Source organism: Peromyscus californicus, unplaced genomic scaffold (assembly GCF_007827085.1).
Source record: "Peromyscus californicus insignis strain IS unplaced genomic scaffold, ASM782708v3 Scaffold_7__1_contigs__length_154581171, whole genome shotgun sequence".
In the NCBI taxonomy this organism is placed as follows: Eukaryota; Metazoa; Chordata; class Mammalia; order Rodentia; family Cricetidae; genus Peromyscus; species Peromyscus californicus.
In genome coordinates this window covers 25480728-25492425 of record NW_026294595.1, presented here as the reverse complement: position 1 = coordinate 25492425, position 11698 = coordinate 25480728, and the positions used below count along the sequence as shown (strand labels likewise).

At 38.1% G+C, this 11698-nt stretch overlaps 1 pseudogene; it reads right to left on the bottom strand.

Annotated features, from left to right (window-relative positions):
• Positions 1 to 507: 507 nt before the first annotated feature.
• LOC128100423 (nucleophosmin-like) lies at positions 508 to 10143 on the bottom strand (annotated as a pseudogene).
• Positions 10144 to 11698: the final 1555 nt, after the last annotated feature.

The window sequence follows — 11698 nt, the reverse complement described above, 5'->3', positions numbered from 1 at the left end:
TTATTTACTAAACCAATGCAGCTTTAATTTATTCATGTGGAATGCCAAAGGGATAACCAGATACATTATTTTCACTTTGAGATTCTGAAGAAAATTGTAGTCTGAAAGAAATAAGATGCATGTAACTTAGTAGCTTCAGAATACTTTTAATTTAAGTTACTATTTCTTTCCTTTCCTTTCTTTTTTGATTCATTCAAAAATTTGTGAGCATCTGAGGATCCAAAGGCATTAAAACATGGTCAAAGAGAGGAAGCATATGCACAAAAGCAGAAAAGTTCTCTGCATCACAAGACTGGAAGAGAAATGTCCTAGGAAACAAGTGATTGCTTCCAGCATGCATGGGATGGGGGCAAAGCAGGAATGGATGGACAATCACGAAAGGGATTGATATTAAAACTGAAGACTTCATTCTGGATTGTTGATGAAACTGTGTATAGACTATATTTGTTTCTCCTTTTCCTCTTTCCCCAGCTTTGGCCCTAATTTACCAGTAGTGCCCAGGATTGTTCAATGTGATTTCTCTATACTTACTTGCATTTTTGCCTCAATGCTTTCTGCAGAACTAGGTCCTTCTGGTGTTTTAGGAATTTTTGCTGTTATTTTGAAGGACTCTTGTCCTTTTGTTCTTGGTGTTGATGGTTTTAAGTCTTTTCCATTTAGGTTTGATTTTTGTGCATTTTTGGCTGAGTTATCTCATGCAGATTTCTTCACCGGAATTTTTCTTCAGTTTCCTCACCATTAAAATTACCATCATCATCATCTTTATCATCCATTGTGCTCACAATATTCCTCATGTTTTACTTATTCTGTAGAACCTTGTTACCACCTTCAGGGGCAGACCTCTTTCCAGACATACTTAAGAATTTTAAATTCTATTCATATTCATCTTCTGACTCTGCATCTTCCTCTGTAGCAGTGGTTCTCAACCTATGGGTTGTGACCCCATTGGCAAACATCTATCTCCAAAAATATTTACATTAGAATGTGTAGCAGTAGCAATATTACAAATTATGATGTAGCAGCGAAAATAATTTTATGGTTGGCAGCCACCACAGCATGAGGAATTGTGTTAAAGGGTCACAACATTAGAAAGGTTGAGAACCACTGCTCTACAGCTTCTAGGTGCTGTTCGATAATGTACACGGGCCCTGAACTATGTTGCAACCTTTAGCGTACATGTGGTATAATCTGAAAGCCCTCAAAGTGAGTTGGTATTTGTACAGATATTTTCAAAGTTAACACTTTTATTTTAAGTGGACTACTGTCATAGTGCATTGCTTCTGCCTCTATGATTTGTCTTTGGCCCTGCCCCTAAATTGACTATTCTTAATGATAACTGGTGCTCATCATTATCATTATCCACCTTAAAGTGATAACTTTGGCCAGCCTTTAGTTCACATCCAAAAGGTTATTTCTGAATCCTAAGAGGGTGCTCGTGTCCACATCCATGCAAGAGTCTTCCAAGAGGTGGAGGCATGCACTTCTGTCTGAGAGAAGCCGGATGGAGAAAACTGCCTACTGCTCCTCAAAACAGAAATGCAAGACAAAATAAAGCCAGCTAAGTTGCTATTTTTATTGTACCAATGTCTGTATATAGTCTAATAAAAGACAAAGTTCTTCTCAGTTCATTTTGAAAATTAGGCAGAATGATTCAAATCTAATTGAATGAAGCCTGTTTTGTTCCTTTTTTATTTTATAATTCTGTTATTGTACATATGTGTGTTTCATAAATGCAGTTAGATGTTAAACAAGAGAATATTAATACTCAGGAGAGTCTAGCAGCAAGATAACAGCTAATGATGAGATTATCTCTCAGGACAGACACCCAGAAAGAAGACAGGCCCAAGGCATTAACTTTGTTATTATATATTCATATTCTTTATGATGTGTTGGTTCTTTTTAATTTTTAATGGCACTTTTCTTAAACGGATATGATTTAATTACCATGAATGTTCAGGTAGTCCAGTCTATCTTCTTCTGTCAATGCTATCTATCTTACGTGTATAATGCTGTGATTTGTCACTTGGCCATTATATTACCCATTAGTTTCCTTGAGCACATTCTTCTCTATACTAATGAGTCAATGTCAAGACATTCTGTGGTAAGATCTTGACATAGTTTTAACTGGAGGACTCCATTAAAAAATGAGTCAATGATGAGGGATTATCTTGCACTAAAGGAAAAAGAGTAGAAACATAATGAATCTGGGCTTTGACATATCATATATCTTGTGTGGAGACACACAAGGGTTGTTGGAGAACATTGGAAATATGCCAGGAGTCACTGTGGCAGGATGGTGGCCAGGTTGATGATGATACATTATCATTTTACTTTTGGAAACTCCGGTGAGGCTCACTATAGAGTCTGGCAATAGCAATTACAATTACTGTACTTCATTTTATTCACTTGGGCAAAATAATGTCATTCCACTTAAAACATACAAAATTACAAACTAATAATAAAGCCCTCTTAATGGCCCTTAAAGTGAGGAGTTAACCTTGATGATAAAGTGATGTAAGGTTTAATAAACCTTGTTTCTGGCCGAGTCCCAGGGAGAATGAATTCCGTGTGACTCAGCTATATGGAGTCACTGATAACTGACTCCTGCTTGGCATTCAATTTTCAAGACAAACAAGATACTGGTTCAACTATGGGCACTGTAGAAGTTCTCCATGCCACCCTTACAATGCTTTCTTTATTTTTTTCTACTATTACACTGTGTCTATGACTATGCCTTTTTAGCAAGTATTACCTCACTTATGAATATAAATTCAACATAGTTAAATGACCTAACTGCTCTATAGACTATGGGAAACTTAAAGCAAAAGAATGCTTCCATTAATTCTCAACTAAAGAAAGGTGTGGCATTTACAGTTTTGAGAAACTGTATGAAAGATAGCTGGATATCTAAGAGAAAACGAAATCGGACCATTGGACCATATAATTGGAGGCCAGCTGCTATCTTTTCAATGTTTGTGGCCTCTAAAAATCCGTATGTTGAAATCCTAACAGCAAATCGGTAGTCCTTGGTGGTGAGGCCTTGAAAGTAGAATAATAATAGGGTCAGGGTCTTCCTACATCAATTCTCTTGTAAAGAAGCCCAAAGTAAGCTTATTGCCCCCTTTGACTCTGTTAATATACACAGAGAAAATACTCTTTATCAAGAGGGAAGCAAGGCCACTCTACTACACACTTAACTTGCTGGTGCTTTGAACTGAGTCTTTCTAGCTTACTCTTTTCAGCTTAGTCTTTCCAGCTTAAACTATACTATTTAACAATAAATTATTTCTTGGCATGTTGCTGCCAACGTGAGAATGGACCTAGCTTGGGAGGAGATTGTGTTCTACAGCAGCATTGCCTCTGTGGAAGAGAGATGAGAGTAAATAAACAGAAATGAGTATATAGTTTACCACAGCCACCATGGGCAGAAACTACCCTCTGTTCCGACTCTTGAGGCTATAACCAATTCATGTCTAGATCATGAAACTATCTCACTCACAGAGAAGGAAAAGAAAAAGAAGTTCTGATTAGCTGAGTTTACAGTTGAATTGACTGAGAAAAATGCTAAATTGATCTACTCTATATGCTACTAAGTAGATTGTTTCTTCTGCTATTAGGCAGAAAAGTCTCAAAAAAAAAAAAAAAGATTCCATTAAAAAATCAAGGTATACAACCTAGATGCCCTTCAACTGAAGAACGGATAAATAAAATGTGGTAATATACACAATGGAATACTACTCATCAGAGAAAACAATGACATCATGAGGTTTGCAGGCAAATGGATGGATCTAGAAAAAATCATCCTGAGTGAGGTAACCCAGACTCAGAAAGACAAACAAGGTATGTACTCACTCATAAGTGGATACTAGACATGAAACAAGGATGACTGGACCGCTACTCACATCACTAGGGAGGCTACCTGGAAAACAGGACCCCAAGAAAGACACGGGGATCGCCCAATGACAGAGAAATGGAATGAGATCTACATGAACAACCTGGACATGAGTGGGGGTAATGAAGGGCGAGGGTCGAGGGAAAGAGAGCTTGGGGGAGCGGGAGATCCCAGCTGGATCAACAACAGAGAGGGAGAACAAGGAATAGGAGACCATGGTAAATGAAGACCACATGAGAATAGGAAGAAGCAAAGTGCTAGAGAGGCCCACAGAAATCCACAAAGATACTGCCACAATAGACTGCTGGCAATGGTTGAGAGACAGCCCAAACTGACCTATTCTGGTGATGGGATGACCAAACACCCTAATTGTCATGCTAGAAACCCCATCCAATGACTGAGGGATCTGGATGCAGAGATCCATGGCTAGGCCCTGGGTGGAGCTCTGGGAGTCCAATTAGCGAGAAAGAGGAGGATTTATATGAGTGAGAATTGTTGAGACCAAGGTTGGATAAAGCACAGGGACAAATAGCCAAACAAATGGAAACACATGAACTATGAACCAATGGCTGAGGGGCCCCTAACTGGAATGGGTGAGACAGTTAATTGGCTTGATCTGTTTGGGAAGCATCCAGGCAGTGGGACCGGGTCCTGTGCTCATTACATGAGTTGGCTGTTTGAAACCTGGGGCTTATGGAAGGTCACTTGACTTGGCCTGGGAGGAGGGGACTGGACCTGCCTGGACTGAGTCTACCAGGTTGATCTCGGTCCTCGGGGGAGGCTTTGCCCTGGAGGAGGTGGGAATGGAGGGTGGGCTGGGGGGAAGGGGAGAGGGGCAGGAGGGGGGGGGGGGAAACAAGGGAATCCGTGGCTGATAGGTAGAACTGAATTGTATTGTAAAATAAAATAAAATAAAATAAAAATAAAAATAATAAATTCAATTTAAATAAAAATTAAAAAAAATTTAAAAACAAGGTATATTTTCTAATAAAAATGTGTGGTTTAAAAATAAATATGTGCTTTTTGTCAGCATATATATATATATATATATATATATATATATATATATATATATATATATATGGTTGTGGCATTTATATTGGGATTAAGATGTTTAGAACACTATAAAAAAGGTGAATTCTTGAATATTTTGAGAAATAAAGAAATTGAGCAGCAATAAATTCAAATTTATAAAACAGTGATTCACAAATATATCAATACCAATGACTCAGTGGCAACACATATGTCTTCATGTAATTTCTGCAATATAGAATTGTAGCTGGAAGTTTTCCTGTGTCCCACCACAGCTGCTTAAAAATAATCATTCAAAGGCTTATATTAATTACCAACTGTATGGCCTATGGCAGGCTTCTTGCTAGCTAGCTCTTTCATCTTAAATTAACCCATTTCTATTTATCTATGTATTGTCACGTGTTCCATGGCTTTACCTGCATCCCATTACATGTTGCTCCTTGGACAGCAGTTCAGCATCTTTCCCCACTCTCCTTTCTCCTCTCATTATCTCTCTTGGATTTTCCTGCTTGGCTCTATCCTGCCCTGACAGAGGCCAATGCAGCTTTATTTACTAACCAATGGGAACAGCATATATTCAGAGTGTACAGAAAGACATCCCACAGCAAAGAATTAATGTTATCAACATATCTCTCAGTTTTCTTTAAAATTTCTGTGTATTAATATGTCGTATTTTAATGACACTACGTGGAAAAGAGGAATTTGGACATTCTAGAACAAATTTTGAGCTATAGTGGGCTTAAGATAGCTTTAACTTCCTTGATTTTCTTAGATATAATTATTTTAGCTAACACATGTGGAAACAAAAATGTGGAGTGATACATAATACAACAAAAACTTATTCTAAGATTTTAAAATAAAATTTGGCATGAGAAGTTCTATACAAGAGAAATTCTATTCTAATCTCTTCTGCTTTTGTGTTTCACATATTTGAATAGATTTTGATATTTAGTAATCAAACTATATGTCATAGCCCAAAGAATGCTAAGCAACAAATAACAAAGGAAAAAGCATGTCACATAAACTTCTTAAAAGTAGCCGGGCAGTGGTGGCGCATGCCTTTAATCCCAGCACTTGGGAGGCAGAGGCAGGAGGATCTTTGTGAGTTCGAGGCCAGCCTGGTGTACAGAGCGAGATCCAGGACAGGAACCAAAACTACACAAAGAAACCCTGTCTCGAAAAACCAAAAACAAAAAAAAAAAGTAGTATTGAGTTTCAAATAACTAGAAATATTGATATATAAATTAGATGCTATCAAACTTTACTAACACAGAGAGTGTGTCAGCATTTTGCTACCTGAGTGCTCGAGTAATTAGATACTCCTGCTGTGTTAAATTTGATTAGAGGTTTTAGGCCTACTGCTTAACAAGCTTAGCTGTGAATATTAGCTAACAATGTTTCAGAGCTAGAAAAATATCAAAGTATTACAGATGGTTTACAGCCACTTTTATCTCATTTTATCTTATGAGCCAGAAGTCACAGGGTACTGAAAATACAAATGGTAGCAAAGGAACAGTCGGCTTAATACTGTACCACACAGAAATGGAAGCTGCTTAATCCTTACTATTTTCTAGACATAATTCTGGACTCTGAGAGAGTAAAACTGCCAAGGCACCAACTTTTCTCTCTGTGAATGGTCTTTTGGGAGGAAACATGAGACTGGAGCCCATACTTGAGAACAACTGAAAGCAAGTCCTATGCCAAGTGCAAAGAAGACCAATTCAAACAGCTCCAATTGAGTTGCCGGTGAGGATGTTTCACCAGAACAGGAACACATTCTATGTGCCTTGCTGCATCTTTGGGCTTTCTCTCCTTTTTATTTCTCCTTCTCTTGCCTCACAAGCAAGATGGGGTATCAAGAGAGAGGAGTTGGTCTCCGTGAATCAGTAACTAGGATAATTTATTACAGTGTTATATACTCATGTTATAATCTATTCTACCAGAAATGATTAGCACATGTTTAACATGGACTCAATCATAACTTGAATTTCCAAGATACAGACATAATAAAGAATAAAGAAGATGAAATGTTCATGCAAAACATTCCCTGTCATGAGTAAGTCTGCCGTGTTTGGCTTGGGAGTATAGAGGCACAAATAGGCCAGAAAATAAGTATAATGAGCCATGTTGTAGGAATCCTTATAGCCCAATGCATTAGCTTCATAATTAATCATTGGGCTGCTCATTGGGCTGCTCTCTTCTTCTTCTTCTTCTTCTTCTTCTTCTTCTTCTTCTTCTTCTTCTTCTTCTTCTTCTCCTCCTCCTCCTCCTCCTCCTCCTCCTCCTCCTTCTCCTCTTCCTTCTTCTTCTTCTTCTTCTTCTTCTTCTTCTTCTTCTTCTTCTTCTTCTTCTTCTTCTTCTTCTTCTTCTTCTTCTTCTCTTCCTCCTACTTCTCCTCTTCCTCCTTCTTCTTTTTTGGTTTTGAGAGACAGCATTTTCTCAGTGTAGCTTTGGCTGTCCTGGAACTCACTCTGTAGACCAGGCTCCCTTGAACTCATAGAGATCCACCTGCCTCTGCCTCCCAAGTACTGGGATTAAAAGCATGTGCCACTGACACCCAGCCTAAGGCTGCTCATTTCTAATGCATACTTTACAGAACCATCTGGTGACTTTGACGGCAGCAACATTCTCTCAAGGAAGGAAAGGGGAAATATAGGTTGATTATGGTACTTAAAAGGAATATTGTCCAGGAGAAATGTGGGCTCTATGGACCTTGACTAAGCTGAACAGTTAAAGGAGTTCTGTGGTTGAAAACAAGACTGTGTATTAGGATTCATCAAGGTGCCCAGAGTAGTTTTGTTTAGTTGGCCTAAAAATACCTGAGTTGGAAATTAAAAAGCTGTAAGGAAAAACTGCTCAGGTAATATAACATACAATAAATCATCATAGTGTAAGAATAGGAACTGCACAACAAAAATAAATAAGTAATCCAATTAGTAAGTGAACAAATTATTTGAGCAGACAATTCTTAAAAGTATCACAGATGGTCAATCAATGTGTGAATGACAAAAAAAAAAAAAAAAAAAAAAAAAAAAAGATTCAACAGCCCAAGATATTAGGGCAATTTGTACATTAAGTTACATTGAGATTCCATTTATTCCCAATCAATCATAATGGTTTTTACCAAGAAACCAAACCTCAGCAAATGTTGCTGAAAATATAGGGGAGATAGAGCACTGTTGTGGAAAGTGAATCAGTGTGGAAGTCAGTACGGAGTTTGTTGCATACCTCTTTCCTTCCAATAGAAACATTTCCTCTTAAAGAAGGACTAAAACTTATAAGACTTCAGTACCTCAGGAAACCCACAAACTCAGGAATCTCAGAAAAGGTCAAGACTCACAAGGTCACTATGAGTTTACTAAGGCAACGAACAACTGCTAACAGGGCACATTCTCTCTCTGCGGGAACTAACTACAGCTTGTCAGGGAAATCTAGAGACACAACTTCATGAGTCATCATGCGGAAGTGCTGTCTTGGAGTTATCCTTGTTTCTCACTTATTCCAAGTGAACTCATTTGTCCACCAAGGTAGACTAGGATACAATTGTTTCTTCGTTCCCTTAGTTGTTGCCTATTGAGAATAAATAGACATTTGTCCTCCCTCCATGACAGAATTAAAAGAAGCAAGTTTTCAACACTTCATGGCAGATTGTGTGGGACAGTAATGAGGACCTGCTCTCCTCAATAAAATTTTAGCAGTTAATGGTTGGGTATATGGTGATATTTTATTTGTGCTGAAATGTGATTTTATTTGTATGTTAATAAATGAAAGTGCCTGGGGATCAGAGCTAATAACAAGCCATTTAGCAGAAGTCTGGCAGTGGGAGCACACACCCTTAATCCTGATCACATGACAGGCAGATCTCTGTGTGTTTAAGGATACAACCCAGCATAGAGACACACGCCTTTAATCTCAATACCAACCATAGAGACCTGGAGGTCTGTATAGACAGGCAGTGACGAGGAGGTCATGTGGTTGGGTTTAAAACCAATGAGAAAGCAGAACAGAAAGTCAATAAAAAGACAGACCACACAGGAAGTAGGTCTCTTTCTGAGGGGAACGATAACAGCCACAGCGAGGGGTAAGAAGACAGTCTTGGTCTTAGCTCTTGGCTGCTGCTCTGACCTCTTGGGCTTTTAACTCTGCATTTGGCTGTGTTTCTTATTTAATAAAACAGTTCAGAATTACATCTACATGGGTATTTAATTTATTCAATGTTTTAGCCATGGGTGGGCTGTCCATTCACCTTAAGTAGTTCCCTACCCAAACTCATGCAAGCAACCTCAATGAAACTAATGGGTCAAAAATAAAAAATAAGGAGGACTAGTTAGGGAGAAGGGGGTTAGCTGGGATAGAAGGGGGAAAAGGAAAGCAATGGAAGTAATGGAAAGTGATTGTGATCACAATACATCATATTCACATATGTATAAGATTGTCAAAATGATTTTAAACCTAAGAAATTAATTAAATAAGAAAAAAGTGAGTTATCATATTATTTGATATAAACTGAACCTGGGTATAGATATGGAAGAATTTAGGTAAGCATACATCAGAGATACCATCATAATATGTGTCTGTATTTATTATGGGATGAACAAGAAATCAGCCTAAGCATTTATCAGAAAAATAAATAAAGCAAATATAGTATATGTACTCTGTGGGGTTTTCTTTAGCCACAAAGAAGGAATTCATGGCATTTCAGGAAAATGGATGAAACTGGAAATCATCATGTTAAACAAAGTAGCACAGGCTTGGAGACAAATTTGACATTTTGACTTACATGTGGAGTCTTGGTGATCATATATGTGATAATTTAGATTATCATTTATGTATATGACATGAATTATGAATGAGTACTCTTGAGAAAGATGCTGCTGACTATCAAATGGGAAGGCAGAGGGTGATAATGTACATATATAACAATATAATAATGAAATCCATTCTTCAGAACATTTAATGCATTCTACTTAAAAAATGAACAAAGCAAAATCTAGTCTCTAAAATACCACAAAAATCTCATGTTTTCAGTTAGTTTATGACTTTGTGTTGCACCACATATAACTTTGTCAGCATGTGACATTCTCCCAGAAGTCACATCTTTCTTTTAACTCTTCATTTTTTTTTTTTTTTTTTTTTTTTTTTTTTTTTTTTTTTTTGTAGTACTTCTCGATGATGACCCGGGACAGCTTCTTTACAGTCTTGATGTGAATGTGACCCATGTTGACAGGTCCTGGTAAAAGCCGTTCTGGAGATTTTTTTTTTCTTTTGCGGCACAATTCAGTTCTACATATCAGCCACGGATTCCCTTGTTCTCCCCCCTCCCGCCCTCCTCACCTTCCCCCCAGCCCATCCCCCATTCCCACCTCCTACAGGGCAAAGCCTCCCTCGAGGACTGAGATCAACCTGGAGATTCTTAATTTGAATCTTTAGTCTCCAAAATGGAGAACTAATTTCTGTCACTTTAAGTTACCAAGTCTGTGTTGTTATAGCAGCACAAGAAACCAATTTATTCCCCACTTCTGCCATCCATTTTCCCTTCTGTTTGCCTCCATAGGGAGGCTATGGTAGAAAGTAGGATGGCAGTGGCGCTCTCTGAGTCACAGCAAGGAAAAGTTGATTTTCTGGCACTTTATGATTTATGGGGGATCTTGGAATTTGTTTCCTTTGAAAAAACAAATATGATTGGCAAAATTCCTCCAATTTAGGGGAAAGAAAACACCCTTAATGTCTTATATTTATCCTGGAGCCTTCAAGCCCTCCATTCATTTTTGAATTGGTGTAAATGATAAATGACAAATTACCATTGACCATACTTCTTCATTTTCTATTCTATCACTGAATAAAAAAAGATTAGAATTAAAATTAGCATTTTTTAGGTACATAGGTATAGTGGTTTGAATGCAAATGGCTCCCATAGGCCCATGGGGGGGGGGCATTACTAGAACATGTGGCCTTACTGGAGTAGGTTTGGCCTTGTTGGAGGAAGTGGATTACTTGGGGTGGGCTTTGAGGTCTCATATACTCAAGTTAGGACCAGTGTGACATTTACTTCCTTCTGAATGCAGATCCAGGTATAAAACTCTCAACTCCTTCTCCAGCACCATGTCTACCTGCACACCACCATGCTTCCTGCCATACAATAATGGACTAAATCTCTGAAACTGTAAGCCAGCCCCAATTAAATGTTTTCCTTTATAAGAGTTGTATTGGCAATTGTGTCTCTTTACAACAATAGAAAACCTAACAAAGACAATAGGCATATAATGACTTGACCTTGATAAACATCATTTTCATTGGCAGTTCTTTATCTTAAAGCCTTCCCATAATGGGCAGGTATTTTCAGAATATAGACTGAAATGGAAATGATATGATAAAAAAGAAATACCCATTAAAAACAAAGCAGATATAGACATTCTAATATGGACGGAGAAAAGTTAACAAGGCCTCAACTGTAACAGGCTTCCTTTCAGCCCACCAACCAGCTCTCAAATCATGACACAGAGACTTACTATTAGTTATGAATGCTTTTCCTTATCTTATGCTTGTCCCACTAGCTCTTACAAGTTTTTTTAACCTGTTTTTCTTCATCTACATTTTACCTTGGGGATTTTCACCTTTCTTTCATTCTGTATGTCCTACTCTGAATCTGGCTGGCTGGCAGCATTATCTTCTCTTTCTCCCTTGGACTCTCCTCCCTTCTCCCCTGAGCCTAGATTCCTCCTATTATTCTCTCTGCCCACCAGCCCCACCTATCCCTCTCCTGCCTAGTTATTG